The 22,083-nt window shown below is 38.9% G+C and overlaps 1 protein-coding gene and 1 long non-coding RNA gene across 2 annotated transcripts in view; one reads left to right on the forward strand and one right to left on the reverse strand.

The window, feature by feature from the left end:
- The window catches only part of LOC132651119 (zinc finger protein 431-like), a gene marked incomplete at its 5' end in the record, with an annotated part of 217,798 nt that overhangs the window by 86,928 nt on the left and 108,787 nt on the right, over positions 1 to 22,083 (reverse strand). The window lies entirely within an intron of this gene.
- The window catches only part of LOC132651170 (uncharacterized), a 74,151-nt gene continuing 57,861 nt past the window's right edge, over positions 5,794 to 22,083 (forward strand). Inside the window, exon 1 of the long non-coding RNA XR_009589009.1 lies at positions 5,794 to 5,915. This is a non-coding gene — a long non-coding RNA (uncharacterized LOC132651170). The remainder of the gene's footprint in view (positions 5,916 to 22,083) is intronic.

Here is a 22,083-nt window from a genome sequence, read left to right on the forward strand (position 1 = left end):
AGCCCACTGATGGGGGGTCATTTTTCCCTTCCCTTTGTCCCTAGCATATCAGGTCTCATCGAGACTGACTGCATTGTCTTCCTCTGTGGCCTGAAGTTCTTTTATTGCACAGAAATGCTGGGTTATTATTATTATTTTTTATTTTCAATATAATATTGTGAATTGTTCTTTCAAGGTCTGTGATGAATTGTGTTGTTTTTTGGATAGGAATTATATTAAATATATAGATTGCTTTTGCTAATATGGTCATTTTTGCTATGTTAATTTTACCGAGCCATGAGCATGGGAGCTCTTTCCATCTTTTGATATCTTTTCAGTTTCTTTTTTCAGAGACTTGAAGTTCCTGTAACAGAAGTCTTTCTCTTGCTTGGGGAGAGTTCCACCAAGATATTATTTCTGGCTGTTCTGAAGGATGCTATTTCCCCAATTTTCTTATCAGCCAATTTCTCATTTGTATTCAGGCCACTACTGATCTTTTGAGTTAATTTTAAAGCAACCACTTTTCTGAAGTGGTTTATCAGCTGTATAAGTTTTCTGGTAGAACTTTTGGGGTCACTTATATATAATAGTACATCATCTGTAAATAGGGATGTTTTTACTTCTTCCTTTCCAATTTGGACCCCCTGATCTCTTTTAGTTATACTACTGTTCTAGCTATAACTTCAAGTACTACATTGAAGATACATAGAGAGAGTGGGCAGCCTTGTCTTGTCCCTGATTTTAGTATAATTGCTTTGAATTTTTCCCCATTTAATTTGATTTTGGCTATCTGCTTGCTGTATATTACCTTTATTATGTCTATGTATGGGCCTTGTAACCCTGATCTTTACAGAACTTTTATCATGAAGTGGTGCTTGATTTTATCAAAGGCATTTTTTTGCATCTAATGAGATAAACATGTTTATTTTTTTCTTCCAGTGAATTACAGAGATGGATTTAAATATGTTGAATCATCCCCACATTCCTGCGATGATGTTTACTTGATCATGGTGGATGATGTATTTGATGTGATCCTGGTTTGGTTTTCTAGTATTTTATTGAGTACTTTTCCATATAAGTCTGTAAGGGAAATGGCTCTGAAATTTTCTTTTTTGTTGGGTCTTTGTGTGGTTTAAGGTATTAGAGTGACTGTAGCCTCATAGAATGAATTTGGCAATATCCCTTCTGTTATATTTTGTGGAATAGTTTCAGGAGTGTTGGAATGAGGTCCTCTTTGGAAGTCTGGTAGAATTCCATGCTACAACCATCTGGCTCTGGGATTTTTTGGTTGGGAGACCTCTGATGACAGCTTCTATTTTCTTAGAGGTTATAGGACTGTTTAAACTGCTTACCTTATCTTAATTTAATGTTGGCAAGTGACATATATCAGGAAAATCTTCCATTTCCTTTTGATTTTCCAAACTTGTAGAATACAGTCTTTTGAAATAAGACCTAATGATTCTTTGGAGTTACACTCCCTTTTCATAACTGATTTTGTTTATTGGGATACTATCTCTCTCCCTTTTTGTTAGCTTCTCTAGAGATTTGTCTATCTTGTTGATGTTCAAAAAAACAGCTCTTGGTTTCACTGATTCTTTGTATTGTTCCCATTTTTTTTTCTTTGACACTAACTTCAGCTATGAGTTTGATTATTTCCTCCTGTCTACTCCTCTTAGATGTTTACTTCAGTCTGTTCTAGAGCTTTTACATGTACTTTTAAATTGCTGCTATGAGAATTCCGTAATTCTTTTTAGAAAGGCACTTAATGCTATGAACCTTCCTTCTCCTTAGCACTGCTTTCATTGTGTCCCAGAAGTTTAGGTATGTTGTCTCTTCATTTTCACTGAATTCTAGAAGATCTATATTTTCTTTCTTTATTTCTTCCCTGACCCAATGATTACTGAGTCATTCAGTTTCCATTAGTTTTATAGGTTTTCTATTGTTTCCATTGTTATTGAACTCTAGCTTTAATCCATGGTGGTCTGATAAGATACAAGGTGTTATTACAAATTTCTTATACTTGTTGAGGCTTGCTTTCTGACCAAGTTAATGGGCAATCTTGAAGAAGTTTCTGTGATGTGCTGAGAAGATGGTATATCCTTTTTTGTCTGGGTGAAAATTCTGTAGATATCTGTTGAATCCATTTGATTTGATCATTAGTTAGTTTGATTGTTTCTCTATCTAGTTTCTGTTTTCATGATTTGTCCTTTGGTTAGTGCCGTGTTTTGGAGTCTCCCACTATTACTGTGGACATATAAGTGTATTATTTAAGCTTTAGTAATGCTTCTTCTACAAATGTAGGTGCCCTTGTGTTTGAAGCAAAATATTCAGAATTGAAACATCATCTTGGTGGATTTTTGATATGATATGTATCATTTTACTATGATATGCATCCTTTCCCATATCTTTTGAGTAAATTCAGTTAAAAGTTTATTTTTATTAGATATCAGGATGGCTTCTTTCAATTTGCTTCTTGGGTCCATTTCCTTGAAAAAGCTATTTCCAGCCCTTCACTCTGAGGTAATGTCCTCTTTTTTTGTTAAGATGTGTTTCTTGTTTGCAGCAGTCCTACTTATGCATCTATTCTGTTAGTCTGTGTTTTTTTTTTTTTTTTGAGGAATTGAATCCATTGATGTTGAGTGATATTAATAACTAATGTTTGCTAGTGCTGGTAATTTTGATTTTTATGGTTGTAGTGAGTTTCTGTGTTTCTCTCCTTTTGGTTTTGCAGCAATGGTGTTTTTTTATATCTTATTTGTTTTCTTGGGTGTGGTTAACTTTATTTGCTTGGAGTTTTCCTTCTAGTGTACGTTAAAGCTGAGAAGCATAGACATTGGTGTTTTGGGGTCCACAGCACAGCCTCTTACTTGCTGTGGAGTCACTAGAGTTCTAGCACTCAGAAACCATGTGGACTGGGCACCACCATTTTGAATCCTCTTCAAATATCCATCTTTTAAATGGAAATATTTTTTTCTGGTGCTGGAGAAAGACACAGGACCTTTTTCCAACTAAGGACACGTTACACACTATACTATCTTCTCTCTCATAAATGATATTTCTACTTGTGTTTAGTAACTCTAGCATTACTTCAAAGGGGAATAATTTTAATCTTGCTATACAACTGGGGAGACTCCTAAACAAACTAAGCACCTTTAAAAAGAAACCCATATCAGAGAGAGGGAAAATGAATTTCTCTTAAAGGTCAACCAGTAATCTGTGTGGGCCACTCATATAAAATTTTGTCTCTCTTCAGCTGCATCCATTTTTGAGGAAAATTAAAGTGACAAATGCTGCTGGAGATGAAATAAGCTTTGATTAGAACAAGAATGTCATGGAAACATATGATATACAAAACTTTATTGCATATAGTAAGCAAAATTCATTAATACTTAAAGTGGGAGAATTTGTCTTCAAGAGTCCACAAGACCAGGGCTTTTTCATCAATGAAGTTCTGATTCAATGGCCAAGCAATTTTAATCAGGTTGGAAAAATTTTCAGCATTTAATATAAAGGGAATTATTTGTAAAGAATTATAAACTTGATTGTGTAATATATATTGTGAAATTTCTTTTATTATTATTATTATTTTTTATCAGTTACATTTTATTAACTCTGTATCCCAGCCATGTCCCAATCCCTCATTCCCTCCCAGTCCCTCCCTCCCTCCCTCATCTCCACTGTGCCCCTTTCCAAGTCCACTGATAGGGGGGACCTCCTCCCCATTCATCTGATCCTGTTTTATCAGGTATCTTCAGGACTGACTGCAAAGCCCTCCTCTGTGGCCTAACAGGGCTGCTCCTCCCTTCGGGGGTGGGGAGACCAAAGAGCCAGTCATTGAGTTCCTGTTGTGAAATTTCAAGCTCTTAGCTCTGTTGTGACTGTGAGTTTGTTTGTGGGTATTCATGCATATGAACACATGTGCTGGTTAAGGCCACAGTTAACTGTGATTATCTTCCTCAGTTGCTGTCCACTTTCTTTTTAAATAGGATATCTTTCTGAAACCCTTACTTTCTGATTTTGCTCTGCTCAGTGGACAGTATTACCTATGTACTCTCTCTGTCTTCATGATCATAAAGCTTGGATTACAGGCATATTTTTTGCACCCAAACTTTCTTTTCATCCCTTCATCATGATTAAATTCAGACTTTCATGCTTATGTGGCAAGAGCATTACATACTTAGTAATCCCTTTATTTCTGTATGATGACTTTAAATCTGAAATAAACCAGTATTTCAAATATATATAATGTCTACATACACAAATAAGTACACCTACAGACGCACACATAATGTCAGCTAATTCCTTAGCTAGAATTAGATGAATTGAACCTGAATGCTTGTGTTCATTGATGATGCAATGAATGAATGAATGAGTGTTCATGGTTATATATAGGCATGTTTGTGGGTGTTACCACATGTAAACACACACACATGATAACACACACATGGATACAAACTTATCTATATAGTCACATATGTTAATTATACAGGCAAGCTGAAGCTCAATGCATCCTTCCATTCACACAACTCCAACACAAGCATATCAATAGTTTTACAAGATTTTGAGGTAGCATAAACAAGACATAATTATGGATTTTGATAAAAGACATTTCTGGAACCAATGTATATGAGCTGCCCAATACGTATGTTTGGAACTGAACTCATATTTCTATGCAAGAGCGATGTGCACTCTTAACTGCTGAGCCAGTTATCTACAAGCATAATACTGTTAATATAGACATATTTATGAGACAGAAACTGAATCCAAATCAAGGCAGATGAGATGTCTAAGGAAAGATAGAAATATTTCCTGTCCTACACAATTTCTAAAATATAATGAACTAAAACTGTATTAGTTTAGTAGTTATTGTGATTAACTAAGAATGCAATTGGTAAAAATCCTATGTGATGATGTCTCTAACTTTTGAAAGGAAAGGTACAGTATAATTCCTACCACTGGGAGTCATGGGTAAACATCACAGAAATATATTATAATTCACCAATGGCCAAACAATCTTTCATGAGAAAATTGAGCTTCCTTTTTCAGCTGAATCAGAGTGTGTGGGTTTTAATACATGACTGGAAATGTAAAGGTAGAAACAGATGAGGCGAGAGTGTTGGGTTTTCTGTCTGACAATCCAACCCTTCCATAATTCATACAATAAATGAGTTCTGAGTTGCTGCCTCAGAGGCGAGAATATGTGGATGCCTTATACATTTCACATAGGTGAGGCAGAAGTGAGTCACAGTTTGATCACCATAAATGGTTGTTGAACACTTAATAATAGGAAGTGAGCTAACTTCAAATCTCCATTCTACACTCACATATGATAACCTCGGAGTTCCCCTTAAATACATATAATTTAATTTGTATCACAGTCATAAACCCTCCCTCATTCCCTCTCAATCCCACTGTCCCTCCCTCATCTCCTCTTTGCCCCTTTCCAAGTCCACTGATAGGAGAAGTCCTCTTCCACTTCCATCTGACCTTAGCTTTTCAGGTATCTTCAGGACTGGCTGCAATGTCCTCGTCTGTCACCTACCAAGGCTGCTCCTCCCTCAGAGGGAAGGGGGAGGTCAAAAAGCCAGTCATTGAGTTCATGTCAGAGATAGTCACTGTTCCCTTTGCTAGGGTAACCCACTTGGATACTGAGCTTGTGATTAATATAAAAAAATAAAAAAAATATAAAAAACTTAAACACACACAAAAAATACATACACTTTACATAGAGTATGTACATTTAAGTTGTTTAGCCTAAAGTATTTTAAATTAATGTTCAATATTATGACCGGTTTTTCTGTGTTGCCTTCAGACTCCTCAATCTGTATGTACACAGAGCTGTGGTCCAGGATTCTGGAAAGTTCTACAAGAAGAAAGACCCATTTGCTGTTTTTCTTGTGTATTTTGTCCGGAGTGGCACATTTCCAACCAGACAGGTAGAAAAATAACACCTATCCTCAACTGCTTGGGAATGTAGAAGGGGAAAGTTACAAACTGACTATGGTGTCATAATGCAATGCTGTTCTCCATGTCTCTTTCCCTCATCCCTGAATCCATTAGTAATCACTGCTGATGCCACAAAATGTGTGAAGATTTGAGTGGCAATTCTCTTGCTATTGTGTCATATGAAAACTACTAAAAAAAAAAAAAACCCTGCCTTTTGGTGCATGACATGGCTATCTCCATGGTATAGGTTCCCCATTAATTGCGAGATCTCCACTGGTCCAGAATTGATTTTTATTTCTGCAATAAACAAACCTAATGATTTTTGCCTGAAGATAACTCCAGGAAAAGTACATGTGTGATTGTTTCTTGAATGCATGAGAAATTGAACTGCATTTACAACACTTACATTTGTCATCTTCAGTATCAACAATAGTAGAAAAAGAAAGTTGATGTAAATAAAAATATGGTTGCCTGTTTAGGGTTATGGTCAAATGTGTGTTAACATAGACAAGTAACTTCATATGGCATGTGCATGTTTTATTTTTAATACAAACAAACACACACACAACTAAACATATAATAAACAAGAGGCCATGAATTTGAGAGAGAATAGATATAAAGTGGCTCAAGAAGATGTTCTTGGCAAAGAACAAGAAGAGGTATAGTGAGATAATTATGTTCTTTTTAAAATGAAAATTTTCATAAGAAAGTAAAAAGTCAAAATGAAAATACATTAATATAACGATGAGAATCTACTATTTTTTTATCATATTCAAAAAGGCCAACCGTTAGACAACTGGATAACAAACAAAACATTTTATGATTTATTGAAAACACTAAAATGTTGAAAGATTAAATATTCGTTATATTCTGAGATCTAGTGCTACCATAGGTTAAATTCCTTGCAGTGTGATATATGACTTCACATACTATGTTGAAGAGATATCAAGAGAGCAGGCAGTCGTGCCTCGTGCCTGATTTCAGTGGGATAGATTTAAGTTCCTCTCTGTTTAGTTTGATGTTGGCTATAGGCTTGCTGCATATTGTTTTTCCTATGTTTAGGTATGTGCCTTCTATTCTTGATCTCTCCTAAATTTTTAACATTAATGGGTGTTGGATTTTGTCAGATGTTTTTTGGCATGTAGGGAAATGATCATGTCTTTTTTTTCTCTTCAGTTTGTTTATGTGGTGGATTACATTGATAGATTTCTGTAGACTGAACCACCCCAGCATGTCTGGGATGAAGCCTATTTGGTTATGGTGGATAATATTTTTGTTGTATTCTTGGATTCAGTTTTCAAGAATTTTACTGAGTAGTTTTGCACCAATGATCATAAGCAATATTGGTCTGAAGTTCATTTCTTTGTAGGATCTTTGTGTGGTTTAGGTATCAACGTGACTGTGGCCTCATACAATGAGGTTGGTGATGTTCCTTCTGTTTCTATTTTGTGGAATAGTTTGAAGAATATTGGTATTTCCTCTTCTTTGAATGTCTGGTAGAATTCTTTGCCGAAACCATCTGGACCTGGGCTTTTTTGATGGGGATTTTTTTATTACAGCGTCTATTATCTTAGGAGAGATAGGACTATTTAATTTATTTACCTGATCTTGATTTAACTTTGGCAAGTGGACTCTATTAAGAAAATTGTGTATTCCATATAGATTTAAAATTTTTGTGACATATAGACTTTTGAGGTAAGACTTTTCTTTTAATTTTCTTGGTGTGTGTCCTTACATACATGTTTCATTTTTTATGTTGTTTCGATAGTGTCTTTCTACCTTTTAGTTACTTTAGCTAAGAGATTGTCTATTTTGTTGATTTTCTCTAAGAACCAGCTCATGGTTTTGTTGATTCTTTGAATCATTTTGTTTTTAGTATATTGATTTCAGCACTGAGGTTGATTATTTAAAGCCATCTACTCCTCTTGGGTGTGTCTGTATCTTTTGTATCTTTTCTGGATCTTTCAGGTGTGTCATTAAATTGCATGTATGAGATGTCTCAAGTTCCTTTATGAAGAACTATGAACTTTCCTCTTAGCACAGCATTCATTTTGTCATAGGAGTTTCGGTATGTTGCACCTTCATTTTCAATTAATTCTTGAACATCTTTAATTTCTTTCTTTATTTCTTCCACGACACACCTGTCATTGAGTAGAGAGTTGTTCAGGTTTGATATATGTGCAGGTGTTTTGCTCTTTTTGTCATAGCTGAGGTCCAGCTCTAGAACATGGTAGTGTGATTGGATTCAAGGGTTATGTCAGTCTTCTTGTATCTTTTGAGATTTGCTTTGTTCCTGACTTTGTGGTCAGTTTTGGAGAAGGATCCGTGATGTGCAGAGAAGAAAGCATATTTGTTTGTGTCTAGGTGAAAATTTCTGTAGAAATCCCTTAGATCCATTTGATTCATGACCTCTGTAATCTTCACTATCACTATTTAGCTTCTGTTTCAATGATATGTCAATTGGTGAGAGTGTGGTGGTGAAGTCTCCCACTATTACTAAGTTGGGACTGATGTGTGATTTCAGCTTGAATGTTTCTTTTACAGTGCAGGTGCCCTTGTATATGGGGCATAGTTTTTCAAGATATTGATGTCCTAATGGTGGATTTTTCTTCGATGAATTTGAAGTATCCTTCCCAATCTTTTTTAATTAATATTTTTTAAAAATCTATTTGATTAGATATTAGGATGCTACTGCCACTTGCTCCTTCAGCCTATTTGATTGGAAAATCTTTTTTCTAGCACTTTACTTCAAGTTAGTGTCTATCTTTATGGCTGAAGTGTTTCATGTTTGTAGCAGAATGTTGAATCCTGTTTCTGTAACCATTCTGTTAGAATATGTCTTTTTCTTGTAGTGTTTAGTCTATTGATGTTGGTAGATATTAAAATCCAATGAATGTTAGTTCTTGTTATTGTGGAATTGGTGCTGATGGTATGTTTGTGTACTTGTGTTTTCTTGATTTTTTTGTTGTGATGTCATCTATATCCTGTGCTTCTTGGGTTTAGATTATCTCATTGGTTGGTGTTTTCTTTCTAGTAGCTTCTCTAGGTCTGGATGCTGCAAAGATATTGTTTAAATTTAGTTTTGTCATGGAACATCTTGTTTACTCCATTTGTGTTGACTGTAACTTTTGCTGGGTCACTTTTGCTGGCATCTGTGGTCTCCTAGTGTCTGCATGACATCCACTGAGGCCCTTCTGGCTTTCATAGTCTCTTTTGGGAAGTCTGGTGTGATTCTGATCGGTCTGCCTTTATATCTTATTTGGCCTTTTTCCTTGCTGCTTTTATTTTTTTTCATTGGGTAGATTTAGTGTTTTGATTATTATGTTGCACAAGTATTTTCTTGTCTGGTCTAGAATATGTGGTGTTCTGTAAGCTGCTCTTATGTTTAAAGCTATCTCTTTCTTAAGGTTGGTGAAACTTCTATGATTTTATTGAAAATAGCTTCTGGACCTTGGAGCCTGGAATCATCTGTTTATTTTATTGCTATTATTCTTAGGTTTCATCTTTTCACGGTGTCCTGGATGTCTTGAATGTTTTGCATCAGAAACTATACTTTTTCTTTCCTTTGAGAGATTTACCAGTTACTTCAACTACATCTTCAACGCCTGAGATTCTTTCCCCAATTTCTTGTATTCTGTTGGTGATGCTTATCTCTATGGTACTCGATCACTTTTCTAAGTGTTCCATCCCCAGTTTTCTTTGTTTGTGGTTTCTTAATTAATTCTAATTTTCTAAGGTCATGGATAATTGTATTTCCTTCACCTGTTTGATTGTGGTTTCCTGTCTATGATGGCCTCTCTTTTGTTGTATTTGCCTGTATTTCTTTGAGAGATTAGTTGTTTTCCTCTTCATATGCCACAAATATTTGAATAAGCATAGATTTAAGGTCATTTTCTTGTGTTACAGCTACATTAGTATATACATTGTTTTTTTTGGGGGGGGTTGGTGGAGCCATGGTGTCCTGATTTTTGTTGACTGTTATTTTATGCTAGACTTTTGCCATGTGGTTTTCTGTAGCCTTAGCTGTTTGTTCCTGGAACCTGCACCAAAGACTGGACCAGCCTGTCTTTGGAGTCTAGTGTAGTGTTCAGGAAGATGAGGAATGTGCAGTGGCTCAAGAATGGGTGCTGGCAATTCAGATGCCAGTGTCTTGAAGGGCAGTGAACAGGCCATGTAGTGAGCAAAAAAAAAACAGATGGGGGCATTTGAATTGAAGGTCAGGGAGTGTGCATGCACGGGAGCCCCGATGTTTGGGGTGCAGGTACTGCTACTGGTCATGAACACTGAGCATATGCAGATGCCCCAAAGGGCTCCAGGCCAAGGTGACAACAGTGGGGGCTAATCAGAAGAAAGCTGGGCTGCAGCTTATAGGCCTGCCTAAAACTGTGTTCCTTGTATGCAGATTCCTCTCTGCTCTGCCATATTGGATCTGGGATCCCTGTGTTTCTCTTGTTTTCCTGAGGTCCACAGGTTGACCAAAGGAACTGTGGCTTGGTGGATGGGATGCTGTTCCAGTAATCCTGATGTTGACCTCAGGGGAGCAGGAGGAATCTGAGGTCTGGTTGCTACAGCTGAGAGACCCTGGGAGTCCAAACTCACTGGAGTATGTAGAAGGGCTGACTGCACCATAGTTTGCTACCCCTGGACCTGCTCGATGGTCTTTGGGACTCCGATCCTCTACCCTTCAGTTATGGTGCATTCTGGTCTCCAACATATTGGAGTCTCCTTTTGTAATCTTTCAGCCTTCCTTAATTTCTTTTTTGGTAAGATGTTTTTGTGAGCGTTGAATTTCCTCATGAGTCTGTTTAGGTCTATTTAGGCTGTTGAATAAAAGTTGAATTCATGTTTGAATCATGGTTGCTTGGGCATAAAACTTACCCATTTCATGTGCATTTTAAGCATTCTGATATATATATATATATATATATATATATATATATATATATATATATTTAAATGTTCCCGTAGAATATTCTGAATTTCTTTGGATTCTGTAGCAATGTTTTTCCGTCACTTCTGATTCTACTAATTTGAGTCCTCTATTTCTTTCTTTGATTTACTTGAGACAAGAGTCTGTCAATTTTGTTTATCTTCAGAATGAACCAACTCTTCCTTTAGTTAACACTTGCATTTTCTTTGTTTCTGTTTCATTCATTTCTATTACAATCTTACTATTTCTTTTTAATGGATTATTAATTAATTTGTTTATGTACTACTGCAGCATCTAATCACACTTTTCCTCCTAGTCCCTCTCTGTCACCTCACCTGCCAACCCATGTGCCCTTCCTCTCTTTCTTTTCAGAAAAAAAGAAGCCTCCCTTGGATATAAAACCAGCCTTGCCATATAAATTTGCAATAAGACTATGCACAACTTCTGCTATTGAGACTACACAAGGCAGTCTAATTATCAAAAAGGAATCCAATGGCAGGCAAAAGAGTCAGAGAGAGCTTTGATCTTTCTGATAGGTGCCCCCCCATGAAGACCAATCTGCACAATGGTTACACATGTGCTCTTAGAAGTCCCACATGAGGACCAAGTTGCACAACTACTACATATGTGCAGAGAGCACATATCTGTCCCATGAATGCTTTCTTGTTGGCAGTTCATTCTCTGTAAGCCTGTACCAGGAACCTTTCTGTGAGGCCATCCTCAACATGAAAAAGAGAGTTGGAGTATGTTTGCAAGCAGGGTTCTCCACAGCATATATACTATATGAGGGGTCAGTAAGGGAAGGGAGTGAGTCAGGTTCAGTGGTCAAGGGAATCTCAATTGACATTTAAAATTCAGACATTTCTGTAGCTCTGATTTACTATCAAAAAGGTCCTTCTGTATTTATACAAGTTTCACAGTTCAAACACAGACTAATGATTATACAAGTGGTACAGAGTAGGTGTTTGATTTTTTTCATTACTTATCCAGGGTTACAAGTTCAGCAACAATTAAAAAATACAAACAGAAAAGATAGTATTATAAGCCCATGACTCTACTTTAAGAAATCAAAAAAAAAAGGTCTCCTGCAAAGAAAACATATTTAATGTATGACAGTTTGCTTTTAGACTGGCATTGTTTGTAGTATGAGTGCAGTCCAGAAAAACAAAAAATACTTTAACAGGTCTTTGTATGAATAGCAAATACTAATAAATAACTCTTTTTACTATATGCATCATCATCATGCTATTAAGTAGAAAAAGTTTATTTTAGTCAATCTGTCCTATTTACTGAGTTTTATTCCATCAGGGGTGTATCCTCTATGACCTCCTATTTTTAAACTATATTTTCAGGGAGCTCTAAACCTAAAATGAAAGGAAGTCTTAAATCTATAACTGAATCTCCTGGCCTCTCAGGGTTTGCATAATGCCTTGTTTACTCTGCACCAAAATACTGTTTAGGGGAAGATACCCCAAGAAAACTTCTGAAATAATGGCCTCATATCTAATATGCTTATCTGTGCTTAATGATGTCCCAGGCAGAAAGAAAATTTACAAACAGTGTACACATAAAGTTAAGTTTTGGATTTTCATAAAAAGACTCAGACATAAATTTTTGTAGAAAAAAACAAATGGAATCATAGCGCAGAAAACCACTAGTAAGGAAACACACAGAAAAAATATCTAAAAAGTTAGAATAACAGTGATTTTAACAATCTGCTCAGCTTTGCTGGAATTACATCAAGCAAAGTAAATGACTGTCACCAACTCCAGTGAATCTTACTGTGCCATTTTCCCCTTTATGATGTAATGATTTAAAGATTTATAGACCTCTGTGACATATAGGGCTTTTTTTAGTCTTTTGGAGATGACCAGAAAAACAAGTGTGGAAATTAGAACAATTCCTAGGATTACTCTGGAATTATAATGAAAAGACAAAGAGTTCTGTACTGAGTTAAAGAATGCCAAAGAATTTAGAAATGTATCTGCAACTTCTACAGCTGAGATAGGTACAGGTTGATCTGAGCTTAGAGCTGCAATTTGTTGATGCAAGTTTTGTATGCTTACCACCAAATCAGAATTGTTTCATAGGCCATGGATGTGGGATCTAACTTCTTCACATGGTACCTTGGAAAAAATATGTAGAAGCAGGGTAATAAATATCTACTGAAACTGTGAGTAGCAAGAAAAATGAGAAGAACCCATGATGGTGTAATCAGGGAAGTGCATTTGGATACACTGATGTGATCAAAATACTATACTTAGTAATTTAAATCACTTAATTTAAAAAGCGGCTGAAGGATTACTTGACAGTTTTACTTTCTCTGAATATGAGTAATATAGATTTCACTTTAATTGCCTTAGACAAATAGTAATAAATTCTTTAAACAAAACTTATTATTAAGTATCAAGAAAAACAATAGATTGGGATTCATAAAGAGTTCATGATTTTGGCACTATCATGAAGCCGAATATGCCAGGCTATACAAATCATTGAAAAGAACTCTTATGAATTAAATGTGCAATGTGTAAATACATGTATAAACTGAAATGTTGATTCACTTACTCCGCACAGATCAGCAAGAGTGTAGTGCTTGCCTAAGTCAAGACTACCCAAACCCTGAGAGAAACCAGTGTTTACCCAAGGCAGTGACATTCCTATCCTTTGAGGATCCTCTGGGCATGGCTCTGGCCTGCACAGCTCTGTTCTTCTCTGTAAGCACAGTTATAGTTTTGGGGATCTTCCTTAAACACCGAGAATCAGCCATTGTTAAGGCCAATAACAAGACTCTCAGCTATATCCTGCTCATCTCCATCCTCTTCTGCTTCCTCTGCTCCTTTTTCTTCATTGGACGCCCAAACACTGTCTCCTGCATACTGCAACAAATAACATTTGCACTTGTATTCACGTTGGCTATTTCCACTGTTTTGGCAAAAACTATAACTGTAATTCTGGCCTTTAGGATCGTGAAACCTGGGAGAACAATGAGAAGGTTGTTTGTCTCAGGCATCTATAATGCTGTCATCCCCATCTGTGTCCTGATTCAACTTATTCTCTCTGGAGTCTGGCTGGGAACCTCTCCTCCCTATATTGACACAGATATACACTCTGAACATGCTCATGTCATCATTTTATGCAACAAGGGCTCAGCTACTGCTTTCTACTGTGTGCTGGCATACTTAGGAACCCTGGCCCTAGGGAGCTTCACTGTGGCTTTCCTAGTGAGGAACCTGCCTGACACATTCAATGAGGCCAAGTTCCTGACATTCAGCATGCTGGTGTTCCTTAGTGTCTGGGTCACTTTCATCCCTGTCTACCAGAGCACCAAGGGCAAGGCCATGGTGGCTGTGGAGGTCTTCTCCATCCTGGCCTCCAGTGCAGGGCTGTTGGTGTGCATCTTTTTCCCAAAGTGCTACATTATTTTCCTAAGACCTAATAAAAACTCTTTGAGACATTTGAAAAACAAAAACTAGCAAATAAAAATTGATCATTTTGATGTATTAGTTCTCTAATGAAACCCATTAGCATACTAAAATTAAATCATTTACCTACTTTAAAGTAACTTTTTCTGAAATGTGTATTTAAAGAAAAATAAGAGCCCCTCACTTTGACTCTCAATCACAGACATTTATTTCAGAATAGAAACTGCTGTTAAAAACATATTTTAGTAAGTTATGCATGTTACTTATTAATGTGTGGACAGTATACATATTCTAAATGTAATTATATGATAGTAATTGATATAAATAGTACATGAACTAAATACTTGTTCTCTTTGTTATTTTGGGGAGTTTAAGAAGATTTGGGTGGTATATGAGATTCTTCTACAGAACAGGCATGAAAATCAATCTCTGTAAAGGGGTGGGATGTCTATTAAACAGCTTGAACCATCCCAGAAATCAGAGTAGAGAATTTTCTAAACAGAAATATGAATCTGATGCCTGACCCTGCTCTCTTTTCCTTGACATACATAAAAATGACTCGACATCCCACTCTACAAATACTTGCTCAGTCGCCTTCATTGTGGAAGACCTCCACAGCCACCATGGCCTTGCCCTTGGTGCTCTGCTATTCTGTTCACAATAGGTAGGATATGGAAACTCATAAGTATGTTTAACATGATAAATATCATACATATAAATAGATGTAAGTAAGAAAAATATAATTTAGGTAACTCATATCCAGAAGACAAATATCTTTCATTCTCTACTCTTGGGCATCTAGCTCCAAATGTTGGTTTGTGAGTATTCATCATGGAATGACTGTAGAAACAAGAAAGCATGGTAGGGACACAATACAATGGCAGGTACAATTGATCTGATTGGGATAAACCAGGGAGGTACTCTAATTATGAAGGAGGATAAATATAAAAGAAGTAAGTTGATGAAATAACAGTAAATTTTTGAGAGAGTTTTCGGCAATCATATTGTGAATTATCTACATAAAATCCCTATAATACATGTAAGTCTATTCATGAATATAAACATGTTGCAATCTAAATGTTTTTAATAATGCATACAGATAAGTATAGTTCACCACTGACCTAATTTTATGCTACTGCTATATCTAACCTGGAAACTACAGTCCATTTCCAGCCTGAACAGATGTTTTTTGTTTGGTCTGAAATACCTGAAAATAACAGGATACAATGGAACTAGGAAAATGAAGAGGTGCCATGCTAATTCCTGAAAGTTTAATTTCCACCAAATGTCAGATTCTTGGAGCATAACTTTATAGTTATTCTCAACTGCCTGCTTTTTCAACAATATATAAGATATTGAAGACATGGCATGCATGCTTGTGGGTGCTCACATTCCCCTTAACATTCACCACAGTCCACCTAAAGAGGAAAGTACACACCAACTCACCCATACACCCTTCACTCTCCAATGGTAACCTGGGTACAAGTTTTGCTGGTGTGCTTGTGGCACAAATTTCATGCAAGTGACCAATTAATATCTGGTTGAGTTTCAGGAATCTCACTCCATGAAAAGGAACCTTGATCCAACATGGCTTGGGTGGCCAGGAGCCTGAGTCTACACAGGCCAGGGACATCAGAGAAATATAAATGCTATAGTTGTGCTAAAGGAGCAGCCATACTCACAGATCGGTGCCTTGCTCGGCCATCATAGAAAACTTCCTGCAGCAGATGGGAACAAATACAGAGTCCCAAAACCAATTGATTCACAGTGAGAGGCCTTAGACCATTCCACCCTAAATGAGATGTCTCCAGCAATTCCTTCTCAAGGGCTCAAGGAACTCTGTTTGCAGAGTGTAAGCACCAGAGGGGATGAAGGACACGAGGGTAACAAGGTTTTTTAAACACAGCGGGACCAACATACATATGAATGCACCCTGACTCACAAGCTAGCTTTCTATCACATTCCCCTGTTGGGGCTACCTTGCCGTGCCACAGGGGAAGAGGATGCACTGAGTCCTGATGCGACTTGATATGGTGGCATGGGTGGGTGGACACAGGGGAGGGGTGATCCCCTTCTCTGAGGAGCCAGGTGAGGGGTGATAGGGGAAACAGGGAGTGTAGAACCAGGAGGAGAGAAGGGAGGGGTCTATGACAGGGATGTACAATGAATCAGTAAAAATTTAAAAAAATAAAATAATAATAAATGACGGGGCTGGAGAGACATCACATAGCTTAAGAGTGCAGGCTTCTCTTCCAAAGGTCCTGAGTTTGATTTCCAGCACCCATGTGGTGGCTCACAAACATCTATAGTGAGATCTGGCACCTTTTTCTGGTATGCAGGCAGCATACTCTACAAATAATAAATTTTCAAAGAAAAAAATAATACACTATGGATCATCAATAAAGTTCCCCTCCCTCCAAAAAGAACACTCACTACCTCTTTAAATTATACTAATAATAAATTTTAAAGTTAGTTTTCTCCAAGGGGCCACAAACCAGACTAACCAGTTAGCCCCCTGAGCAGCAACAGATGGCAACAGAAAAAATCAAGGGCATATTTGTGGGTTGTCAAGGCTACATGACAGAGTGACACATTTTAATATTTTATTAAAAGTGGGAGATAGGTCATGCATATAAAGTTTGGAAATGTAAAAATGTGATAATTCCCCCCCCACGCAAACAGATAAATGTATCATTTGCTTCATTGTTCTCACTTTAGCAGCCCAACCCTGGAACCCTAGCATTCAGAAGGCTGAGACAGGAGGATCACAAGTTCAAGGCTGGCTTAAAAGCTGCTGTTTACTCATCCATCCAGTTTGATCAGCTAAGGCAGCTTACAGCTTCCTAGTGGTCATAGGTAAGAAATAGTTATCATCCTGAAAACACAATGATAAATTTAATTCACCACATGGTGACGTGAGCTCTTGAGATGAACTCAGCAGTATTTGTTCAAACTTATGTGTGACCACAGTAAAGAATCATTAAGACATTTCTTAATGTCTTTTATGTTTAAGAAAATTTATGGAACATGAGCTAAAACAAAGTAGGACCAGGGTTGGGCTCATATGACAAGAACATTGGTTGTTCTTCCAAAGGTCCTGAGTTCAAATTTCAGCAACCACATGGTGGCTCACAACCATCTATAGTGAGATCTGGTGCCCTCTGGTGGCTTGCAGGTGTACATGTAGGCTGAACACTGTATAATGAGTGAATGAATAAATAAATAAATGGGTGGATGAATAAATAAATAAATAAATAGATCGGAAGAAAGGAAGGAAGGAAGAATGAATGAAATAATGATGGGACCACCAACAAATTAATACCATAAATTCCTTCTTGAAAATGTGTCTGGCAATGTGATCCTCCTGCCTCTGCCTCCTGACTGCTTACCCTACAGGTATGTTCGCTCATACACCTAGCCTAGAAATTTCAGTTCAGATAACATAGTCTGAAGAAGAAGCCCATTTTTTTGTCAAATATCACCAAATAATATTGAAATATTGATGAGAAACAGCAATTGAAGCAGTTGAGGCAGGAACAAGCAGAATGCTGGAACATGCAAGATGCTGGAATAGATATGTTAAGGTCTCAGCATACTGGAAAGAGGATTCTGTCAGATTTTATCCAGCATCTCCAGTGCCCAGTCCTTTTGTTCTGAACACATATAATTTCTCACAAACATCATACAGTTCTAAAATTATGAATGTATGAAATGTGCAGGATGAAACTAGACTGTAAGCCAATTTTATCTACGCCAATTTAAATAATGGCATAATGAAATTTTTGAAGATATTATAGCCAAGGATTTATTGGCCATGTATGATTGATGTTTTGACTGGAGACATTATTTTTTATGTCTCAGTCAGGGTGAGAGTTGTTTCCATGTAAAGGGATCAGCAATATAAGTTACCATTATTATTGAACATACAATCATTATCACGTTGAAATAAAAACAAGGTTGGATAAATCAAAGTATCTTTTTTGGAGTCTTGGGTAAGTGTTGCATTAGGCCAAGCTGCTACCTATCTCCTGAGAGGTCTCCCATTAGAGAGACAAGCTGGTTGCCTTGAGCAACAGAAAAGGCATGTTTTAGGTAAACTTTATATAAACTCCTTTTTAATATAGAGTTTAAGCAGACCCTAGGCATCTTGTACCTGTTTAAAGGTTCAGGCCTAGATTTTTATATACGTTGTAGCTATTTTTCCTGTCCCCCTTTTTATATAGAATGGCGAGTTATGCCTTAATAGCCAAACTTTATTTAAACTCCCTCTTACCTTTAGCATTTAAGCATACCCTAGGCATCTCGTACTTTGGTTTTACATTGGTTGTGGCTATTTTTTGGCTTGCCCTTTTTTTTTTTTACACGGGATGGGCCTTTGTATCCAAACTTTATATAAACTCCCTTTCACCTTTAGCATTTAAGGATATGCTAGGCATCTTGTACCTGGATTTTTACATTTGTTTGGGCTACCTTTGGCCTTCCCCTTTTTGATATGGAAGGAAGGAAGGAGGGAGGAAGGAAGGAAGGCGGGAGGGAGGGAAGGAAGGAAGGAAGAAAGAAAGGAAGGAGGGAGGGAGGGAGGGAGGGAGGGAGGGAGGGAGGGAGGGAGGGAGGGAAGGAAGGAGGGAGGGAAGGAAGGGAGGAGGGAGGGAATGAAGAAGGAGAGGAGGGAGGGAGGAAGGGAGGAAGGAGAGAAGAAGGAAGGGAAGGAAAGAGGGAATGTGGGAGGGAAGGAAGAAGGAAGGGGAAGGGAAGGGAGGGAAAGAAGGTGGGAAGGAAGGAGGGAGGAAGGGAAGGAAGGAAGGAGGGAGAGAAGGAAGGAAAGAAAGAGAGAAAGAATTCCCAGGCTGCCGCATTGCTTGTGAGTTATTTCGAGACAGGGTCTCTCCGTGTGGCCCGGCCAAGTCCCGGATTCGCTCTGTGAACCAGCGTTCTGGCCTCCCAGAGCTCCAGAATGCTGCAGGAACCGAATCCCTCCCCTCTCCTCCCTCTCCCAGCCGGCAGCCCCCACCGGGTTTGGACTCACTTGGAGGTGTAGACGCATTCGAAGGCCAGCGTCCCGGTCCTCTGGAAGCTCCTGCCTTTGTGGGTCTTGCTCTCGTGTTCCACCTTGTGGGCGAAGAACGCTGTGAGGGGGGCAGGGAGGTGAGGAGAGGGTCACAGTCAGACACACTCCGGGGTGGAGGTGAGGACGGGGGGTCGGACCTTTCAACTGTCTCCCCAAGACTTTAAGATGCTTCCTGGATCCTGGAGGCCTAGGAGGAGGAGGAGGAGGAGGAGGAGGAAGAGGAGAAAGAGAAGGAGGAGGAGAAGGAGGAGGAGGAAGAGAAGGAGGAGGAGGAGAAGGAGGAGGAGGAGAAGGAGGAGAAGGGAGAGGAAGGAGGAGAAGGAGGAGGAGGAGGAGAAGGAAAAGGACGAATAGAAGGATGAGAAGGAAGAAGAGGAGGAGAAAGAGGAGGAGGAGATGGAGAAGGAAAAGGAGGAAGAGAAGGAGGAAGAGGAGAAGGAGAAGGAAAAGGAGGAAGAAAAGGAGGAGGAGAAGGAGGAGGAGGAGAAGGAAAAGGATGAAGAGAAGGAGGAGAAGGAGGAGAAAGAGGAAGAGGAGGAGAAGGAGGAGGAGATGGAGAACGAAAAGAAGGAAGAGAAGGAGGAGGGGGAGAAGGAGGAGGAGAAAGAGAAGAAGAAGGAAGAGAAGGAGGAGGAGAATTAATGAGTGAATGAATGAATGAATGAATTAATGAATGAGTGCACAGAGGGCTGAAGGATTTGCACACAGGGTCAAGTCCATCGGTCTTGACAATGGACTTGACCCTGTGTGGACGGAGCCCAGAGGGAAGAAGCTGATAACACATCATTATCATTATAACATACTAATAACATGTTTGCCATCCTCCCGGCAGTGTCATGTGACCCAGGTCGTAGGACAAGGACCCCTGTGTGACCCCTCAGGCAGGTTACCCAGAGGGAGAGCACTTACCATCAGGCCAACCTCCAGGAGGTGACATCTGAGGAGCTGGGAGGGACTGGCCTGGAAGGGCATCCTTTGAGCTCCACAGCTCATTCCAGCACATCTGGTAATGTATTTAAATACATTCAAATTTATTTAAATATCCGTGTATTTAAATATAATCAAACACATTCAAATATATTTAAATGAGCTTAAATGCTTGAGGTTCACGGACAAGGAGCGACCAAGACAGAGAGACAGTGAGAGAGACAGAGACAGAGAGAGACAGAGAGACAGAGACACAGAGACAGAGACAGGGACAGAAACAGACAGAGACAGAGACTGACAGAGACAGAAACAGAGACACAGAGACACAGAGACAGAGAGACAGACACACAAAGAGACAGAGACAGAGATAGAGACAGAGACAGAGACACAGAGAGAGTCAGAGACAGACAGAGACACACACAGAGACAGAGATGGAGACATGCAGAAAGACGGAGACAGAGAGACAGAGACACAGACACAGATACACAGATAGAGACAGACACAGACATACAGAGATAGAGAGACTGAGAGAGATAGAGAGACAGGGACAGAGAGAGACAGACACAGGGACAGAAAGAGACACAGAGATAGACACAGACAGAGACAGAAAGACAAAGACAAAGAGACAGAGAGAGACAGAGACAGACAATCAGAGAGACAGAGTCAGGGACAGACAGACACAGAGAGACAGAGACAGAGATAAAGAGAGACAGAGACAGAGAGAGACAGAGACACACACAGGGACAGAGATGGAGATATACAGAGAGAGAGACAGAGACAGAGACAGAGACAGAGATACAGAGACAGAGATATAGAGAGAGGCAGAGAGACAGGGACAGAGACAGAGAGACTGAGAGAGACAGAGACAGAGAGATAGAGACAGAGACACAGAGACAGAGACACAGAGAGACAGAGACAGACACAAAGTCAGAGAGACAGAGTCAGAGAGAAAGAGACAGAGAGACAGACACAGAGAGAGACAGAGAGGCAGAGACAGAGATAGAGACAAAGACATTGACACAGAGAGACAGAGATAGAGACAGACTGAGACCAACAGAGACAGAGAGATACAGAGACAAACACAGATACAGGGATGGAGACAGACAGAGAGACAGAGACAGAGGCACAGAGAGACCGAGACAGAGAGAGACACAGAGAGAGAGAGACAGAGACAGAGATACAGAGAGAGACAGAGAGACAGAGACAGAGAGACAGAGACAGAGAGACGGAGACAGAGCGATACAGAGACAGAGACAGAGAGACACAGAGAGAGAGATAGAGACAGAGAAACAGAGACAAGGACAGACAGACACAGAGAGACAGACACAGAGAGAGACAGAGATACAGAGATACAGAGATACAGAGAGAGAGACAGAGAGAGCATGGTTGGAGGTGTGAGCATGCAGGGAGGTGTGAGCATGCAAGTAGATGTGAGCGTGCTTGTAGGTGTGAGTGTGGTAGGAGGTGTGAGCCTGCAGGGAAGTGTGAGCATGCAAGGAGGTGTGAGTGTGCAGGTAGGTGTGAGCATGCAGGTAGGTGTGAACGGTCCAGGAGTTATCATTTACCTCACCCTAAGGAAAGAATCAGCTATTCCACCCGTAGCTATTGGACCCAATCCTGTCCTTGCCCCTCCCACACAGATAGAACCCAAGAAAAATAATTTTCCTGCACGGACAGAGCCTAAGCAAAATGTCCCTGCCTCCCCGACTCCTTCCTTTGCTGATAAGCCTATCCCCTCCTTGATTGAAGATGGGATTGATACACGCCATATTAATTTAGACCTTGTTAATCATACCTTTTTAGCCCTGAAT

The sequence above is a fragment of the Meriones unguiculatus genome (genome assembly GCF_030254825.1).
Source record: "Meriones unguiculatus strain TT.TT164.6M chromosome 13 unlocalized genomic scaffold, Bangor_MerUng_6.1 Chr13_unordered_Scaffold_40, whole genome shotgun sequence".
Taxonomy (NCBI): Eukaryota; Metazoa; Chordata; class Mammalia; order Rodentia; family Muridae; genus Meriones; species Meriones unguiculatus.